The sequence below is a fragment of the Pinus tabuliformis genome, chromosome 9, assembly GCF_031772625.1.
Source record: "Pinus tabuliformis cultivar Carrire ecotype Pingquan chromosome 9, CPIR1, whole genome shotgun sequence".
NCBI classification, from domain to species: Eukaryota; Viridiplantae; Streptophyta; class Pinopsida; order Pinales; family Pinaceae; genus Pinus; species Pinus tabuliformis.
In genome coordinates this window covers 584,122,994-584,145,228 of record NC_142307.1, presented here as the reverse complement: position 1 = coordinate 584,145,228, position 22,235 = coordinate 584,122,994, and positions in this window count along the sequence as shown.

The following is a 22,235-nucleotide window of genomic DNA, read 5'->3' as shown; positions in this document are numbered from 1 at the left end:
CACAAGGGCTAACTTCTGATGTACCAAGTTCAATAGGTTATTTTATTGTTCTTACGATGACCAAGTGTTTTATGGAGTAAAGGAAATATTTGCATTCTATGTAAACGAAGGGGTTTTCAGGTGTTCTTCCACAATGGATTAATTAATTTTAGAAATTGAAAACACAAATAAAATAAAAATGGGTAACTAGGAAAAAGGGTTTACCAAGTCACTATTAACTACAATAAATTGTTTCTGGTACGTGTAGGCAATCTCTCCGAATGTTGTTTTTGTTGTATCAAAATTAACAAGGCGATTGACTCGGTTACCTATGGCAAGATTGTAACCTATGGGGACTTTCAAAATATACTTGGAGGTATGTGGACGCATAGTCCTGTTAGTAGTTTGTCTAATGCATAGTCGTATAATGGGGGCGTTCCGATATACTCAAATATATGTGGAGAATCATCCTATATACCCAAATCTATGTGGAATAATGTTCTGATATACTTCAATGTGCGTGGAAAACCAACCATCACTGTGATGTAACGCTAACAAGTAATGGTAGCTCCTAGTTTAACAAGTCGAAACATGTCTTCTAGCCTAGACCACTATGTGTATCACTAATGTTCCAAAATCTCCTTAAGTTGATTGAATAAATTTTAAAGTTGATCTTGATTTAAGATTCAATTTCAAGGCTCACAAAACGAATTCCCCTTAACTCGTATGGTGCAACTAACATGATTAAAAGAATCCTTTCTATTCAATGAAGATACATCTAAGGGAAGGAAGGATTTTCATTCAATGATGCAATAAACAATGATGCAACAAATATGAAATTCCTAATTAAGATCTTCAAATGTACTACTCAAATTTAATTCAAAGCCCTAAAGTATGAATAAAATGATAATTTTCTTTTCTTTTCCTTTTCAATTTTCAAATGCAATGAAAAATGAAATGCGACTAGATTATTAAATCAAAATCATTCACACAGACTAAAACTTTAATATGAAATTATTTTATCAAATCAAAAATCAAGCCAAGTGATCAAAAAACCTAATTGACAAGAAGAAACAAAAACAAGCAAACTCTCATCAAAAAGCACTCACTCACAAATTTAAAAAAATTGTTGGCTTTACAAATACATTGACCAGTTCAAAGACTCAAGAAAAATCATTGCAATCAAAACATAATTTAGAGCAAGGCATAAAAACGAAAAAAAATTCATTCTACAAGAACTAATGTAGGCTACATACATGGGGGTGTGACTCGGGGAGCAATACCATACCACGTGGGTTCATATTGGGGGATATATATTGAGGAAAATATGGCATCATATATTAGGGGATATATAGGGTGTAAAGGATTTTTATATTGGTAGGTATAAAAAATGGACCTCAAAGTTAATGAAAAAATATAAAGGGGTATAAAAAAATTTAATGAAATAATGGATACCTATAATATCTAGTGGAAGTAAGGGTTTTTTAAATTGGGAAGGTGTATTGGGTTTGTATTGGTACGGGGTTAAAAAACATGAATTTTAGGGGTATTTTCCAATATGTAGTCAAATTAAGGGTATTTTTTAATATTCCATGAACATACGTGATAGGTCATAGGTCCATTGAGTGAAGTCCCCATGGCTATATATGAAAACCAGTGTGATTCATTGCACTTATAGAGAGATACTAGTGTGTTGAGTCACTCTACCTTAAAATAGAAAGTGTGTTGGTGTTGAATTTGCTCAAAAAATAAAAAAATAAAACTTACTAAGCTCATAATTATACTTTCTTAAGACTAATAACTATCTAGACAAGTCAAATTGATTCATTTTCAAGGGTCCTAAAATACTAGGAAAAGGAAACCACTAAAGGAACATCACACTCCCCAACGGAGTCGCCAATTTGTTTTATGGATCCCTCCGTGGATGGAAGAAAAATCCCTATATCTAGTGGCTTTATCTAGAAACAACATAGAGAAAGGAATATGATTTCCTTAGAATTTTAGATTATGGAAGAAAGACTTACCTGGAATCCAATGCAATATCTCCTCTTCTCCTTGCTTGTAAACTCCAACTCCAACTCCAAATGCTAAAGGTGGAACTTGCAAAACAACTAAAACAAGTAAGAGAACCAAAATATAAAAATAACATATACTAACATCTCTAAACATTGAGTCAAGAAGGCATTTTTATACATATGCATTAAATGAGACATAACTATAGGAAAAAGAACTTTTTGTATTAATGAATGTAGGAGAAGATACAAACCTTTCTCATCTTGACCTTCAAGATGTCTCCCAACTATATTGTCTTTGCTTTGCCACAAATCTAACCTTTAATCACAACTAAAGTGCATGGATGGATAACAGATCCCTAGGAAGAAAGCAACGACATGAGGGTATAACAAAGAATCTCCAAAATCCAACCCAAACTCTATGGGAAGCAATGAATTTATAGGGTAAAAGAGGTGGTTTGGGATTTACCATTTTAGGACTTAGATCTACATTAGAGGGAGGATATTTATATGGATAAGAGATAAGACCACAACAGTAGGAGTTCAAGATCTAATCCAACAGTAAATGGTTAGAACCACTTGGGAAGCTTGTATAAAGAGAAGATTCAAAATAATTTTTCATTTTACAAAATTCTAGAGGTCATCACACTTGTAGTGAAAGAAACAAGCATTTTTTAGTGCAGTCTCTCTATGTACAAGTTTCAACAATGTAGTTTGCATGAAGGTTATGTGTGATGGGGCTAAAAATTTTGGTTTTGAGTTGTTTAACTAGAATTATTTTAACTTTTGGAGAGAGGATGCTCTTGGATTTACAGGGGACAAATACAAAGTGTCAATGGATGTTGATTGATCTGTTTCAAGGCCATTTGATTGGATGTGAAAAAATGACATGTAATACCCATTTGATTGGATGTGAAAAAATGACATGTAATACTAGTTGTTGGCCTTGGCCTTTGGCTACTCCCTCATGTCCTCCTAGATTAAGTCATCCCATATCCTAACAAATGAGTGTTAGTTCTCTATAGCACAAATTCCTTAGATGAATGGATCAACATCGCTGGGAAACCATTTAATGCCACATTCACTGACTCTACATCGTTCACCTCTTCCTCATTCCTGCAATCTGATCATAAATATTTGTGATTTTTATCAAGTAACTTTTCACTACGTCACATCTACTCATTTTCATAGACTAGAGCTTGTCCCTCAACATCATTTTCTCATTAACAGTCTTTCACTACTATACAGCCACCAAAGCATTGAATATCTCCTTGGATGACTTATTCTTAGAGAAGTGGGCATCAAACGGTCCTTCATTGTAAAACTTTCCCTTATCTCCCTCTTAGATAGGAAAACTTTCCCCTTTTCATCTTCCAATCCCAAGATCACATTCTCAATAATATCTTAGAGATCATTTTCCTTGAGAACCATGGTAACCCTAGCCTTCTAAGCTAGAGAAATTGAGGTTGCATATGTCATATCTCCAAATTGAAGACCCATTATAGTCATCTTGATTAGATCTTTTTGAATATATGTGTTAAGTCCTTGTAGCATTCTTAACTGAAAGAAATATGCCTAGTCCTTTAGGCACCCATAACTCCCATAGAAGCTCTATTGGATGTCCCTCTCGACTGCTACCATCTCTATTGTATACTTCTAGTTCATTCCTCTCATCAATTTTCACCCTCTCATTTCTAGTATCTTGTTGTGTCACTTCTCAACCCTTGCAAATTAATCTTGTCAATGACTTAATACTCAAGTTTTGTTCTCTAACCAATGGGATTCCTTTCTTGAGTTTCCTTGAATCCTAACCATATTCTTTACCTATGATTTCTTCAACACAATATTTTGAGAATACATTCATAGCATCTCCTAATGGTCAACTCCCCACATGGCTTCACTAGCTCTATAGCAATCTCTAGTCTGCAACATCACCTACACTAGACCCCATTGCTCCCATTGCATGTTGAAAACATTTCAATGGTATTTTCCTATAATGTAAGACAAAATGGCCTATTATATTCTCTTGACAACATACTCAATATATTCTTTGTAGCTAATATCTATCCTTAGCCCCACAGGATGTTGACCAAACATGTCCCCTGCACCCCACAATTATTACTAACACCTCCCGTTTTGCATTCTCTTGCCATCTAGTCCTGAATCCCTTCATTCTTTGTCTATGCTCATAGTCATTTTATTATATAGTTATCATTATTTATGTGATCCCATGCTACACAAATTACTTGTTCATTATTTTCCTCAATTTTTCTTACTACATAACCTTGCACCACCATTCACACACAAACTGTGTTAGCCAATTAGCCCTAGTGGCAGGTTTGACAACCTTGGGCCATTGAAAAAGCTTGGATGGGCCTATTCATGGCCCACTCAACTATCTCAATTTTTTTAATTTCATTTCGTTTTCTTTTTCTTAACCATTTTACAACATGATTTTTTTCTTGCAAAATAATTTTCCTTGGCCATCATATATGATGAGGCCTTCATATGGCCTAATTGTTTTTTAAATATGCACCTCGTATGATCGAAACTTGAATCTGATTATGATTGTAAAAAGTTGGTATCCTGAGATCAACTTCTTAGAGTTTTGGCTCTGATACCATGTTAAATTCTAAACCTTAAACATAATAATTTGTTCCTAAAAAATTATTATAGATCAATTAAACAAAAACATAACTATGTTCTTAACACAATTATTCAGAGGAAGCACAATTTTAAACCAATCTCAATCACATGTGACACACAGTTCTTCATTAAATGAATAATATGAACTTGATTGGGTTTGTGTTTTAAGATAATGGCCTAATTAAGGAATATACAAATAAAACATATCATGGATATGGATAGATGATTGGGTCCTAGATCTATCCTTGATCTACATGGTTGATCTAGATTTTCAATATTGTACTCATGCACCTTCCTAATACTTGGGAAACTAAAGTATCTCACTCCTCACTTGACAAAAAAGGTTTCTTAATGGCTTATTCCAATATAGGGTGTGTCCTCCTCTCCTTATTCTTGCTTTTTTAGCTTTTCATTGAGTTAAATCCCTTAACCTAATCTCCCAGGGTATGGATAGCCATCATTAGATCTAACTTTTCTTGAGATCAATGATTGAGATTAAAATATGATCACTAAAGAAAATAATTTACTTTTTCTAAGATTATTTTGTTCAGTAACCAATATAATTAATTATGTGTTTTACGTAAGTTATACTTAAGCTAAGTTATAATAGAAACTTGCTCAGTGCTTTTGCAAGTGTTGCAAGGATATTTTGGGTGATTTCTACATGATAGACACTTAGGCCTATGTAGAAGCACCTATTTGATATAAAAACATAAACATTGTAACTACTTTAAGTTTTGGAATCACAATATCATCCTTCTTATCAAAGGAGATGATATAGAAAATTATGGAAAATAAGAAAACACAAATTCCTTGTTTATAAGAGGATGTTCCCATAATAGAAATAAAAATAATTCCTCAAATGGGATATCTAAATCTCGATAAAAGAACATAAAGGTACATTGGAGATGTGCAAAAGAATGGAGTTACAAGAAAGATTATAAATCTAAAATCATGAAGAAAGGAAAGGGATTTAATGACACTCCTTCTACATAAGCAAAAAACCTCTTTATATGAAGGAGGGATGTGTATTTGGATTATTTAAGTGCACATGTAGATCATGAGGCATGACTAATCAATTTAGGGGCACCCTTTCATACGATTCCTCCCAAGAAGTGGTTTTTCGAGTATGAAAGAGATATTGTTGGTAATAATTTCCTAGGGGATGACTCGATAGACAAAATCATAGGACATTGAAAATTCAAGTTGAAGCTCATGGGTGGAAGGATTAGAACACACCCTAATGTTTTTCACATCCCAATATTGGACAAAAATTTGATTTCTATAAGAAATTTGATCAATCTAGTTGTGAACACAATGTTTAAAAATGGTACCTATAAGATGGTTCAAGAGCTATAGTATTTCTAAGAGGAGTTTGGATTGGGACTTTATATAAGCTACTAGGAATAACTATTAGTGATGGGTGCAACAACTTGATGTTCCTAAAAATGGGCTAGAAGAAGGAGAAACTCCCACAGCGTCCATACAAAAGACTATGCAATGGCATCAAATATTGGTTAATATCAAAGATAAGGGTGTTTGAATACTACATATTAATGGTATGGTAGAAGGTACGTATAATTTGTCTCTAGATTTTCATTTCTGCAAACATTATTTATATGGGAAGTAGAATTAGGTAAGATTCTCCTATAGTGTTAAGAATATTACAGTTGGTGAATAGTTATGTGTTTGGACTTGTGTTGGTTCCATCACTAGGTAAATTTGTGTACTATGCCTCATTTATAGATGACTTCTTGAGGAGTACATGGATGTATATTCTCTAGAATAAATTTGTAGTTTTTGTCAAATTCAAATAATTTAAGGCTCTTGTGGAAAATTAGAAAAAGAAGGAAATCAAGGTTTAGAGGATATATAATGGTGGAGAATTATGTGGGAATGAATTCGAATAATTTTGTAAGAAGTGTGGTATAGAAAGGTAGAATACTACTCCATACACACCTTAGTGGAATGGAGTCGTAGAAAAGTTGAATATACCATTGATGGAGAAAGCAAGGAGCATGTTTAGTGGTACCAAGTCAAGTTAGGAATTTTGGGAAAGAGGCAAAATACATTGTGTGTTACCTAGTAAATTGATAACCCTCATGAGAGTTCGATGACAAGACTCCATATGAGGTACAGACTAGTGAGAAACCCTCTCTTAAACATATTAGGGTATTTTTATATGATGCTTATGCACACATTCTAAACGAGAATAAGATAAAGCTAGATAAGAAGCTCAAAACCATATCTTTATTGGATATAAAGATGGTTTGAAAGGTTATAATCCTTGGAACCCAAAATATATGATGGTTATGTGTAGTAGAGATGTGGTATTTAGAAAAATAAAAGATATTTTCAAATAATAAGTCTTACCAAGGGAGAAATAATCAAAGAAGAGGGAGTTTGAATTTAAGGATGATGAATCAAACTCTACAAAAGAACAAGAATCGAAAGAATAAGATCCGCATACTCCATTATTGAGGAGATAAATTTAGGAAATAAGGAATATAGAAAGGTATACTCCACCTTGTTTTTGTTCAAAATTTATTTTTATTATTACTAATGATGATCCTAGAAATATTAGGGAGGTGGTGTATTTGGAGGATGGAAAACTCCAAAAAAATGCCATGGTTGAAGAAATGACAACATTAGGCAAAAATGAGGTTTGAGATCTAGTGGAATTTCTAGTTAGAAGAAAGCCAATTGCTAGCAAATGGGCATTTAAGAAGAATTTTAATGAGGAATGAAAGGTGGAGAAATAAAAATCTTGGTAAATGGAAAAGGGTTAATCCCAAGTAAAGGGAATTGACTTCGGTGACATTTTTTCTCCTATTTCCATGTTAAATTCCATTATATTGATTTTATTTGTTGTTGTTGCTTTTGATTTTGAAGTAGAAAATATGGATGTGAAGACAACGTTCCTTCATGGGGATCTATAATAAAAAAATATACATGAAGTAGTAAGAATGCCTTGTGGTGAAGGAAAAGAAAGAGTTCATATGCAGGATGAAAAATTCCCTCTATAGGTTAAAGGAATCGCTAACGATGCAGTATCAAAAATTTGACACTTATATATTGGGACTTGGCTTCACAAGGAGTAAAGCATATCATTGTCTATATTTAAAATTAGTTGGTGATCATTTTATTGATTTGGTCTTGTATGTGGATGATATGCTGTTGATTGGAAATGACAAAGAATCCATCAAGGAAGTGAATTTACTCAGTTGTCCTCTAAATTTGAGATGAAGGATCTTGGTGCTGCAAATTTAATTTTAGGAATGGAAATTAAAAGAGATTGATCCAACAATAAACCTTTCTTAAATCAAAGTATGTTGAGACAATATTGCAAAGGTTTAATATGAAGGAATGCAAACTGAAAATGTCTTTATTTATGTAGGTTTAAAGTTACTTGCAAATTAGTGTCTCAAGACATACTACAAGGAAGAGAACATGTCTTTTGTTTCATATGCTAGTGCAATTGGAAGTTTGATATATGTGATGGTCTATATTATATTGGATATTGCACATGCAATAGGAGTATTAAGCAGGTATATATCAAAGGTAGGGAAGGTGCATTAGACATCAATAAAGAGGGTTTTCAGGTATTTGTGTGGCATTGTTGGCAATTGATTTTACTATCAAGGAAGACTTGGATTGGACTAAGTGTTGTACATACATATATGTTTTTATGAAGAGTGGGCTAGAAATATGGATCATAAAAGATCTATAAGTGAGTATGCATTTAACATGTTGGGAGGAGTAATCAGTTGGATGAGAAAGAGATAGTTTGTAGTGGCACTCTCAACTACAGAGGTTAAATGCATGACATCAAATCATTCAAGAAAGGAATAAATATGGTTATAAATATTGTTTTTAGGTATTGGATTTGTGCAACAAGTTGAATGGATAGATTGTGATATTTATAGTGTATTTTCCTTGTTGAAGAGGACAAATTATCAATGAAGACAAAAGATATTGATATTCAATATCACTTTATGGAAGATATGATTGAAGACAAGAAGGTGCTACTAGAAAATGTGGACACTTTGAAGAATGTTGCATATTCATTAACAAAATATGTGATCATAGAGAAGTTCTCTTTCTGTAGAGAAACAATGGGAATTATTGACATGGATTATTGATCATGTACTCCGGCGACCCCTTATGTGCAAAGAAAAAAATAAGTGGGAGAATGTTGGGTATGTGTTATATTCCTTACATGACTACTTGGATGTTTTGTTTGTTGTTCCGGGTGAAATAGTGGAAAAGTCACCTTGTGCGGGTGTTTAGAGGCAATGTGCCTGATTTTTTTAGGTGGTTTTTTGAGTCTATTTTCTTTAGTTTTTGGCACACAATTTTTACTAATAAATATTTATATTTTTCCTAGCTTCAATTTCTAGGGTAAAATGTTTGTGTCTGTGTTTGTGTTTTTCATTGTATATGTTTATCTTTTTAAGATTTTTTTGCAATGATTAATTTTATGGGGTTAAATCCTACATCTTTGCTCCTCAGAAATCAAGGCATAACAAGTGAAATCAAAGAAACTAAGATGTCTCACTGAAGGAATGTGGCCATACCACATTCCTTATCAAGTATTATTTCTAAGAGCTTGAGATGGAAAACATTTTTTTATAAATATTTTACATAGAACCACATCATCCAAAAACATCAACTTCACATTTTTGAAAAAAATCATGGAAAAAACTATATTTAAGATAGTCTTGTTCATTATTTTAGGCACACCATTGTGTTGAGAATTGTATGGTATTATGGTTTGATTTTGAATCCCGTGTTGCAAAACATAGTTTTCAAATTCATTAGATGTATATTCTCCTCAATTATTAGTGTGACGAGAGGAAATATGTGATTGTCCTTCAGTCTGAATCAATACATGGAAATTTTTAAAAGTTTCAAAATATTGAGATTTATATTTCAATAAGTACACTCAAGACATCTTGGTATAATCATCAACAAAGTACATGATACTATTTATTTCCATTAAAAAATGGAATAGGGATGGGGCCACATAAATTACAATCTATTAGTTCAATTTTTCTATGTGCTCTGGAAGTGGACTCATTGAAGGGTTGTTTGGTATGCTTTCCAAGGATAGAAACATTACATTACTTTGGTTTCCTAAGAATAGTAGACAAAATATAAACGCTATTATTTTTCAATAAACAAAGTTTGTCATACTTAATATATTCAAATCTATCATGCCATAGAAGATTATATGACATTGTACATTCATTTTGATGAGAGTGATATGCAGAACTTTGCGCATGAGTAGATGTCACTTTCAACTTCAACAATGTTTCATCCTCCACTCTAGTCATGGCAACCATGTTGTCAAAAACCTTTTTTATTTGAAATTTTCCATCAAATATATGAATTGAGTGGCCTTGTTGTTAAATTTTTATAAGGGACAACAAGTTCCTTCACAACTTTGGAAGATAAAGCACATCATGTAGAAGAAAATATAAGAACCTAGGAAAGTTAAGCATGATGGTGTTAATCCTAGAGGTTTAAGACTTCACAAGATATACTGCACCATCTATATTGTCATTAAATTATGAAAAAAATTGTCTTTGGAAGGTTGTGACATGTTACACCTATGTCAAGCAGCCACTCATCTATCCAAGAATCAAATGAAGTATGAAGAAAATCTTCATTTACTTCGAAATTTCAATGAAAAACTATGTCATAAGTAAATCTAGGTGCTTTACATTTTGTTTGATTAGTCTTTTACCTTTGCCTTGTTTCTTATTTTGTTTCTCTTTAATTTTCCCATAAAGGATTCCACATGTTTTTGTATCATATCCATTTATGTTGTAACAAATACAATGAAGATCAGGTTTTTCTCCTTGATTTTGTTTTACCCCTATCTCCAGAATTCTTTTTCCCCACCATCTTTTATTTCCATTTTCTTTAGGAGGATCATGTGATTGATTCTTATCTTTTTGAGAAATGCACACACGTTTTCTAGTGTGTTGTGATGTTGTCTTCTTCTTTCCAAACATTTTATTATGTTTTGCAACTCTTTCCACCAAAGAGTAAAATGTGTTAGACTTGAATAGATCACTATCATGCAAGGATTCAAGGTAGAGATAATATATACAGTAGAGGACCATAATGAAGACCATGAAAAGAAGGCCTATATTCACTCTAGTAGCATTTATACCGTGCTTGATGGATTTGATCTCAATGACTAAAACCCAAATTGTCATCCTTCAACATCAAATTGAAGAGCTTAAACACAAATTTGGAAAGGCAGAGAAGCTTAAACACAAAATTCACACACAAAACACAAAAGTTGTGGCTATTCTATTGATTGCCCAAAAACTTGATTATTACAATGAACCTGGTGAAGGGTATTTAAACATTTTCGACTAGAAACTCACCTAAAATAACTTAACATGCAACCACACACTAATTTCGTATATCACTTAAATTGACTTTACTCAACACTTAGTTAATCGACTCTCTAATTTTATCCAACTCCTCATGCGGAAATAATTAGCTTATTTTAACACTCCCCCTTAATTATGACTACTAAACTAACATGAACCATGACAACTCAAAAACACCTGTTGGTCTATGTATCAGCTAGGGTTACAACACCCAAGTTTATTCTATGAAATTCAAACACATCCTTTGCTAATGACTTAGTAAATATATCAGCCAGTTGATCACTAGATTTACAAGGTTTCAAGTGAACTTCTCCATTGATCACAAGCTATCTAATAGAGTGATATCTAGTATCAATATGCTTACTCTTCTGATGAAACACATTATTCTTGGATAATGCAATCGTCGAGGTGTTGTCACAATATATTGTTGTTGATCCTTTTTGTTTTTTCTTGAATCCATCAAATACTCTTCTTAACCATATTGCTCAATATGTTGTTGATGTTGTTGCTACATATTCAACTTCTGTTGACAAAAGTGTCACAATAGGCTCCTTCTTAGATGCCCATGCTATCACACCACCAAGATGGAACACATAACTAGAATCACTCTTTCTATCATCCAAACTACCTGTGAAATCACTATTTGTGTATCCAATCAAATCCTTCTTCTCTGTACTCGCATACATTATGCCACAATCTGTAGTTCCTGTTATGTATCACATAATTATTTTTCCTTCTCTCCAATGTGTGTCTTTTGGAGTCTCCATAAATCTAGAAATCGAACTCACTCCTTGCATAATATCTAGTCTTGTAGATGTGAGATACATGAGGTTGCCAAGCAATATTTTCAATATAGTTGGATTGACATCTAATCCTTCATCATCCTTGCTTAACTTTCCACATGTTGGAATTGGTCTAGGGAAACTTTTGCAATTATCTATCCTAAACATTTTCAGCAAATCTTTGGCATATTTATTTTGACAAATAAAAATTCCCTTTTCAGATTGCTCAAATTCTATGCCAAGAAAATATTTCATGAGACAAAGATCTGTCATCTCAAATGATTTCGTCATGGCTACTTTAAATTCATCCAATTAAAAGTCACTTGTATAAATCATGTCATCAACATATAAGCAAACAATAAAAATATTTCCATACTCATTTATCTTTGTGTACAAAGTAGGCTCAATGTTTTGTATGCAAAATCCACTCTTAGTCATGTAGATATCAATTCTATTATACCAAGCTCTAAGTGCTTGCTTCAGTCCATAGAGTGCTTTCTTCAACCTGTAAACTTTATCTTCTTTACCATCAACTTCATATCCTGGGGGCTGATGCACATAAATTTCTTCTTCTATAATTCCATTCAAGAAGGTTGATTTCATATCCATTTGATATGCTTTCCACTTTTTTTGAGTTGTTGTGGCCAGAACTACTCTTATAATTGTTTTAAATCTATTAATTTCACCTTTCTCATTCAACTTTTGCTTGTACACCCACTTCACACTTGTGAGATTTTTTTCCTTTGGTAAAGCAACCAAATCCCATGTATCATTCTTTCCAATAGCTTCAATTTCCTCATCCATGGCTTGCACCCTATTTTCATCTATGATTGCTTCTTCAAATGAAGATGGTTGGAATGGCAACAATGCAAAATTTGAACTAACATCCAAATCATCATAAATATCTTTCAAATTTATCATCTTTTTCTTACTATTGCTTGATTCATCACCTGATTAATTGTTAGGAGAATCTTGATCTGTTGATATGCTTGAATATCCATGCCGCTCAGAAAATCTTGGAGTCCTTATTGGTGTGTCTATGCTTGGTGCCTTCACCTGTGATTCTTGTTACTCCTTTTTTGCTACATCGTCTACTTCCATTAGTAGAACTTGTGCATCAATTTTTTTTGTCTATACTACCATTCCATGACTCTTGTTCTTTGAACACAACATCTCTGCTAATTATGGTATTCTTGGTGATAGGGTTATACAATTTGTAAGATTTTGATTTCTCACTATAACTTGTAAATATGATTTTTTCACTTTTATCATCTAATTTGCCTCTTCACTCCTTAGGCACATGTGCATAAGATACACATCCAAACACTATGAGATAATATATTCTACAAGACATATATGATCATGCTTCTTCTGGTATTATGTTCATCACACTCTTTGTAGGATATATGTTTATCACATAAAAAACACATGCAACTGCTTCTACCTAATACTCCTTAGACAAGTTTATTCCTTTCAACATGCTCCTTGCCATATTCATAATGGTTTTTTTCTTTCTCTCCGCTACACCATTATGTTGTGGTATGTATCTAGTTGTAAACTATTTTCTGATTCCATGTTGTTTGCAATACTCATGGAATTCCTTTGAATCTTATTCTCCACCACGATCTGAACTCAATATCTTAATCAATCGATCACTTTGGTTCTTTGCTAAGACTTTGAATTATTTGAACTTTGCAAAAGTTTTAGAGTTCTACTTAAAGAAGTAAATCCAAGTCTTTCTGCTATAATCATCAATGAAAGTGAGGAAGTAACAACTTCCACCAATCGATTGTGTCATCATCGGTCCACACAATTCTGTATGCACTAGCTTAAGAGGTTTCTTTTCTCTGTATGCAACTCCCTTTTGAAAACTTTCACTGTGTTTCTTTCCCAAGATGCAACACTCACAAGTACTAGTAGGTTCTTTGATGGGAGGTAATCCTCTGACCATCTATTTATGTTGCAACAATCTTAAACCAAAAAAGTGCAAGTGTCCAAATCGAAAGTGCCATAGCCAATACTCAGTAGAACTTGCGACCTTAAAAGAACTGATTTGATCATTGTAATTCATAACTAGAGGAAAGAGTTTGTTTCCCATCATATGCAACTTTTTTATCCATTGCTTAATTTCAGGCTTGTCATATATAACACATTCTTGTCCTTGAAATATAACTCGGTATCCCTTTTGTGTTAATTGCCCAACACTTATCAAATTATGTTTGAGACCAGAGACATAATATACCTTTGAGATTGTGTTTGGCTCCCCCTGCTTGGTCAAAATTTTGACCACTCCTTTGCCATCTACATCCACAACCTTGTCAGTCCCCACCTTTACCTCTTTCTTCACAGATTGATCCAAATTTGCAACCAAATTCTTGTTGTTTGTCATGTGGTTACTCCAACCACTATCTAATAGCCGCACATTATCAAAAGGTTCATGCATGGTATGGCAAGCTAGGAACATGGAGTTAGTACTCTTTGTAGTGACATTAGCTCTCTGATTCCCTTGATTAGCTAACCTCTTCCTGCAATCAAGGGAATAGTGACTAAATTTGTTGCAATAATAACATTTCACCTTTGATTTGTCAACTCTTTCATTATTGTTGAATCTTCTGCAGTTTCTCCCACTTTCATGTTCATACTTTTATCGACCATCTCTCTGACCACCATGTCTTTCGCCTCGTCCTCTACCTCTCGACCTACTTCTTCCTCAACCTCTGTCTCTTGAAATAGAAACCTGACTTTTGAAAGTGGTCTCTAAAGTGGAATTCTTATTTCTGTCTATCATTTCCTCATGTGATAGAATTGATCCCATCAACTCATCAACTGTCAGTGATGTCAAATCCTTGGCTTCTTATGTCGCTGCTACCACAACAACAAATTTGGTAGACAAAGATATGAGGACCTTGTCAAGCACTGTTTAATCTTTAATTTCCTCACCATAAAGTTTTAACTAGTTTAGGATAGTCATGACCTGATTCATGAAAGAATCGATGTCCTCTGTCTCCTTCATCTAGAGACTTTCAAAATCTCTCCTAGTATTATGCAACTTAAGAATATTGACTTTGGCCATACCTTTATAGCTTGTCGCCAAGGTATCCCATGCTTCATTTGCTGAAGATGTGATCATAATCTTCTCGAATACTGCTCGATCCAGTCCTTGGTGAATAAACTACAACGCTTGTGCATTCTTCTTCTTGTATTTCTTCCATAGATCCCACTGCATTAGTGAGAGCTTGTTTTTTAATTCATCCTAAGGTTTTGAAAACCCAAACTAGACATAATCCCAAACATCATGAGCGTACAACGTGGTTGCCATCTTAGTGGCCCACACATCATAATCCTTCCCCGTAAATAATGGGAACTAGGGCTCGAAATTTGAGAAAGCCATCTTTCTTCAAAAATCTCCTTTTAAAAACTTGACAAAACTCTAATTTTATAAAAACCCTTATAAAAATTTCTTTATAAAAAAACACACCTAACTAAAACCCTTAATTAATTTTTTTAATATAATTATTTTTTTATAAAAAAAATTATATATAAAAAAACTTCATATAAGCCCTTTTAAAAATACTTTTTATAATATATATCCATTTTTTCAAGAAAGCCATTTATACCAATCCTTTGAAAAATCGACGTGAGGATATAAAAGTGTTTTGATATAACTTAAAAGGAAAATGTGGTTGATGCAGGAGCATTCAGCTCAACATTATCATTGTATTTTAGTAGACATAGGGGGTCTTGTGTTTCAAGGAAATTGGTTTCCTAAGTATTGAAATAATGTAATTATTAAGAGTTTTGAGTAATTTTAATGAGAGAAACTAAAATAGGATTTAATTGAATATGGTGAGTCATAATTGTAAATATTCTCGAATGTAGGAGAATATGAGTGATTTAGGATAATTGAGAAAACTGCGAGATTTGAGAATTGATTGTAAGCCTCAGATTAGGAATTAGTTCATGATTTTGTGAATTGAGAGTCCTTAGGGATGAGAAAGAGATTTTAGGATTTTGTTGAAGAGTTTATGGATCTAAAACTAGAAATTCGTTTTAGAAATCCTTTGTATAAATGTAAGCCTAAAAGGCATGATTAGAGGTTAGAGACACACACACACACACACAGAAAAAGAGAGAGAGAGAGAGAGAGAGAGAGAGAGAGAGAGATAGAGAGAGATTTAGTTGTGTTTGTAAGCCTACAAGCAAATGATGAGCAGAGGAAATTAATTAGAAGATCATGCCGAGGAGAGACAGAGTCTCGGTATGTAATAATTTGTTTAGGTATTTATACACAAATAATTCGATTTTGAGTGTGTAGATGTGTGATTCAAGTGGTTATTGATAAATTATGTGTCTATCAGAGATTCTACATAATATATGTATCCAAGCGGGGTCGAAGTGAATGTATAGAGGAGAAAAAGTACAGTGGAAGGGAATGCATCATTGAATCCATTCAAAAAGCCAATTCATGAGGAACAAGAACTAAAGAAACTCACAGAGCTAAGTTCAGGAGGAGTCATGGAGTGGAATGTTGAAGATCCCAGAAGAAAACTAAAACCCACAGAAAACACTAAGAAATAGTGTAAAAGCTAAGTAAGGGAGAAACGAGAAGTGAAGAAATGATGAACAATGACCATTGGATCTTGAAGATCAATGGCCAGGATCCAATCACAGAGGAGACGAAGGAATATCACATCGACGATTTTTTTTAAATAGTGAAAGCAGATTCCAAGCAGCCTCAAAACCGTAAGTGGTATTGAGCACGAAACCCCCGATCCCATTAAGTGATCGACACCTGGCAGCAAGGAAGTGAGAGCAAACCGCTTATCAAGAGGTTAATCCTCGTGCATGTTGCCTAGCCGAAATCTTTGTGAGTCGTTAGGCCTGGTGCGAGTAAATGGACATATAGGATCAGTGATTAATTTTTTTGATCAGAAATAATCCCAACCATTGGATCGAAGGATACAATGAATGGTTGAGATGTAATCGCATATCGCAAGGTTAGGAGGTGAAGGATGGTGCAATGGCCGATAACAATAATCGCTAATCAAAAGGCGAGTTTTTTGGATATCAGAGCAACAAGGCAGAAGGGCTTGGTATTAATGGACTCGATGAATATTATGGTTGCAGTTATATAACTTTTGAAGTTAGACTTATATGGTCCGCAGTGGAATTTTAATATATATCCTTTTTATTTGGTAAAGTATCGTGTTGAGTCTTTTAATATAAGAGGATGGTTTAATTGTTCTGATAGTTTCATATTGGAGTTGGAGGGGTGATACAGGCACATATGTGGTAAGACCATGGTAACTGCGATGAGCGATTGCGATAAAGGAAATTCTTGATAACTATGCAAATGCCAAGGATCAGGGAAAAGGTATGGTTTATGTTGCTTCTGTGTTATCTATTATAAAGAGGGTATAATGGATTAAAGCACGATAAACGGGTTTTAATGGGTTTCCAATTATATCCCAAAGTTAAAAAGGGGGTTTGTATATATGTGCGGCCACAAGGATTTATAAAGGTTTATAAGGGTTTACCAGTCCCGATAGGAAGGGGATGAAGGAAATGCTTTAATAAAGTCATACATGAAGATTAAGGGGTGATTAGATTCTCGATAACAAAGGTTTAGACTTTGGTTAGTCTATTTATATGTTTCCACATGAGTTCTAAAGAAAGGGTCCTTAACCATCACTATTAGTGAAGTTTTGACCTGGTAGGTGATATCTATTCTTGGGAAAACGATTTATGCCTAAGTTTGCATGCATACTGTGGGTAAAGCAAGGGTAACCTTGCATCATTTTTGTATCAGAGCTTAACAAAGAAATTATGTGTGAATTTTTTTTGAAAGAATTCAGAACAGAGATATGTGGAAAGCTGTGTATGAGGGCAAGGGAGATCATATTCCAATCTGATAGTGAAGCAACCAGAGTAAAGCTAGGATATTGGTAAGAGGAATACTAATCTTGATATTCTTGCATTTTGATAGAATGTTCAGATTTTAAGAAAGTAGAGCAAGTGATTTATGGCCAATGAATCTGTATAATTAGAATTGTGAAACGTTTGAAATTGGGATTGGAGAAGAACAGTTAAGTTCTTAGAGGTAGGTGATTAAGAATTAAGGAGAGACTGCAAAAACCTAAAGAATCTACAGAGATGTTTTGAAGATTGATAGTGTAGCTAATGAAGTAAATCAGCAAAAGGAGATCAAGTTTTAAGAAGCAGTAATGAAGAAACTAGTAAGGATTTCTGAGTGGAAGGAAACTCGACAAAGGAGAAATTGTTGCCAATAGTTAAGCTTGCTAAGATAAAGCTAGAAGACTGAAAAAAAGAATCAGATTCTAAATCTAATTGACAGTAGCTGAATGTTGAGAATTTTTGCAGTGGAATCATAAAGATCTGCTGAAACAGATTTGCAGGAATGGTGAGATCCTGAAGGTAGGTGAAGGCATGCAAATTTGTCTAACAATTAGCAAATATTGAATGAATGATATTTAGAGTAGGATTATAGTAATTAAAATGTAAGAGGGACTTTGTAAGTTCTTGAAGTAATAGAGTTTGAAGATACAACTGAAAGCTAGTGAAAAGGACAGTCCATTCAAAGGTGCATGTGAATGGGGAGACAAGATCAGACAGAGATCTTGAAGGTAAGATGGTATGGTTTTATTTTGTAAAAGTATGTTGTAACTCCCAAAAAGAAATTCAACAGAGGATGTGGGTAAAATTGCTAAGAGATAAAGGAAGTTGGTTAGAGTTTCTAAGTGAAAGCAGAATGTGGCAGAACCTTGAGGAATTCCAACAGAGATTGGATGAAGAGGACAGTTCTGTTCTTTGAAAGTGTAGATGAGTTGAAGCCTAGAAGGAGCAAAGAGAATTTCTTAAAGCAGGTTCCAGAGATAGAGAACCAATTTCTTACCAAAAAACTGAATGAGGAGAGCTTGGTGAGGTAAGTGGTAGCAGGGCAAACTTGCTATTGTAGAGACTTTAGTGCAACTCATAGTGAGTGAGTGAGGAACTCATAGAGATAAAGGGGATGATGACTAGTGACAGTCATAACAATGGTTTTGAAGGAAACCACAGCCAAGGACAAAATAAGAGAGATGCCAAGGCAAATGATATATAGAGACAGTTAAGTAAAGAATAATATGAGAGGGAGAAGTCTGAGATAGCAGTTCAGCTTGAAGTATTAATGGAAATGTTGCAGAAAAATGAGATGGACCAGAAATATGGTTATGTCATGAGAAAGAAAGTGAAGTGGCAGAGGCTATAAGAGGAAAGTAAACAACAGGTGAATATGCAGTTAATAAAGGAGCTCAAGGAACTTGTACATATTCTAGATGTTAAATTGGAGACAAGGAAGCTCGAAAGAGTGGAGCTACAAAAAAAGGGAGATGTTGAAAAAGATGTTAAAGTTTCGATATGTGAACCAGAATGTGGACCATTACTTTTTGAAAGTGATGAAGAGCCAGAGGAGTTGGATCATATGAATGATTTAAAGCAGCTGGAAGACTTGATGATTGAAGCATCAAATGAGACCATAAGGTCTTATTATTTTAAAACTAATGAGTTTTGTATGATTGCAGGTTTCAAGAAGATAAACAGTCTTTTAAAGTTGTAAAAAACATGAAAGAATACCTTCCTGAAGATAAAAGTTTTGAATCAGAATATGACAAGGAGACTGAAAAAGAAATAGTTCACTACAGTGGATAAGTTTTGAAAGACATCATTGAAACAAAAGATGAGAAGAAGAGGCTAGCTGACAGTCTCAAGAGTTCTTTGAGTTTGAATCAGCATACTGATATGTTGACAGAAGAAGAGAGACCAGTGCAACATACGATAGTGTTACCAAAGGAAGAAGAGGTGGACAGCCAAATGGAAGAAGAAGAGGAAGAACATCTACTGAAGGATGTTAATAAAGGTTTAGCAGAGGAAGAAGGACCATATGATGATGGATCAATAACAAATGAAGACATGGGAGATTGTGTAAAATTTCCAAAGTTCACTCCAAGTAAAATCATTGAGTTATATAGAGAATTAGACTTTCAAAGAAGAAAGTTAGAAGAGAAAAGGATAAACATTCAGTATAGATTATTGATGAAGGATGACAAAGAAGTTGTCATAAATAATAAGCAAGAAGAAGTTAACAGGTGCAGGAAATAGAAGTAGGAAATTGTTTTGAAAGAAAATATAGCAACAACAGGAAAGGTACAAAATAACAGTAAAGAAGAGGGTAAAGATGAAAAGGAGGCAATCAGAATAAGTGAAGAACAAGCAAGAATGGGAGTTCAACAATCAAGAGATGAAAACAGTCAGCAGACTAAGGATATACTGGATAGAGAAATTGCACTAATAAGAAGGTTAATGATGAAGATGTTTTAGAGAAAGACAGTAGCAAGAAAAGAGAGGAGTGACAACAAAAGGAAGACGACAATAGACTATGAAAGCAAGGCAAGTGAAGCATTGCAGCATAAGGTATGGAGACTAGGAGAATAGTAGCAGATAACATCATCAATAGAACAATTGAGAAGCAAAGACAGGTTACAAAATAAAGTCTAGGATCCAGGAGGAAACAATTATCCAGACTTATGGCCAGGTTGTCATAAATTTTCTTACTTAGGGATTCTGATGTACAAGCATTCAGCTCAACATTATCATTGTATTTTAGTAGACATAGGGGGTCTTGCATTTTGAGGAAATTGGTTTCATAAGTATTGAATTAATATAATTATTAATATAATTATTAAGAGTTTTAAGTGATTTTAATGAGAGAAACTAGAATAGTATTTAATGAATATGGTGAGACATAATTGTAAATATTCTCGAATGTAGGAGAATATGAGTGATTTAGGATATTTGAGAAAACTGAGGGATTTGACAATTGATTGTAAGCCTTAGATTAGGAATTAGTTCATGATTTTATGCATTGAGAGAATCCTTAGGGATGAGAAAGAGATTTTAGGATTTTGTTGAGGAGTTTATGGATCTAAAACCAGAAATTGGTTTTAGAAATCCTTTGTATAAATGTAAGCCTAAAAAGCATGATCAGAGGTTAGAGTCAGAGACAGAGAGAGAGAGAGAGTGTGAGATATCTAGTTGTGCTTGTAAGCCTACGGGCACATGATGAACAGAGGCCATTAATTAGAAGATCAGGCTGAGGAGAGACAAAGTCTCAATATGTAATAATTTTTTTAGGTATTTATACACATATAATTCGATTCTTATTGTGTAGATGTGTGATTCGACTGTTGATTGATAAATTATCTGTCTATCAAAGATTCTACATAAGATATGTATGAAGGTGGGTCGAAGCGAATGTATAGAGGAGAAAAAGTACAGTGGAAGGGAATGGATTGTTGAATCAATTCAAAGAGCCAATTAATGTTTTGGAGGAACAAGAACTAAAGAAAGTCACAGAGCTAAGTTCAGGAGGAGTCGTAGAGTGGAATGTCAAAGATCCCAGAAGAAAATTGAAACCCACAGGAAACACTGAGAAATAGTGTAAAAACTAAGTAAATGGAGAAACGAGAAGTGAAGAAACGATGAACAACAACCATTGAATCTTGAATATCAATGGCCATGATCCAATCGCAAAGGAGACGAAGGAATATGACATCGACGATTTTTTTTAAACAGTGAAAGAAAATTTTGGGCAGCCTTAAAACCGTAAGTGGTATTGAGCACAGAACCCCCAATCCCATTAAGCGATCGACACGTGGCAATGAGGAGGAGAGAGGAAACCACTTATTGGGCAGTTAATCCTTGTGCATGTTGCCCGGCTGAAATCTTTGTGAGTCGTTAGATCTAGTGCGAGTAAATGGACGGCGAAGGATCAACGATTAATTTCGTTGATCGGAAGTAATCCCAACCGTTGGATCGGAGGATACAATGGACGGTTGATATGTAATCGCATATCACAAGGTTAGGAGGTGAAGGATGGTGCGATGGCCGATAGTGATAATCGCTAATTAGAAGTCGGATGTTTCGGAGATCAGAGAAACAAGGCAGAAGGGCTTTCTATTAATGGACCTGACAAATATTATGGTTGCGGTTATATAAATTTTGAAGTCTAGCTTATATGGTGCGCAGTGGAATTTTAATGTATATCCTTTGTATTTGGTAAAGTATTGTGCCGGGTCTTTTAATATAAGAGGGTGGTTTAATTATTCTGATAGTCGCATATCGAAGTCAGAGGGGCGATACGGGCACATATGTGGTAAGACTGTGGTAACTGTGATGAGAAATTGCGAAAAAGGAAATTCTTCATAACTGTGCAAATGTCGAGGATCGGGGAAAAGGTATGGTTTACATTGTTTGTGTGTTATCTATTATAAAGGGGGTATAATGGATTAAAGCACAATAAAAGGGTTTTAATGGGTTTCCAATTATATCCCAAAGTTAAAAAGGGGGTT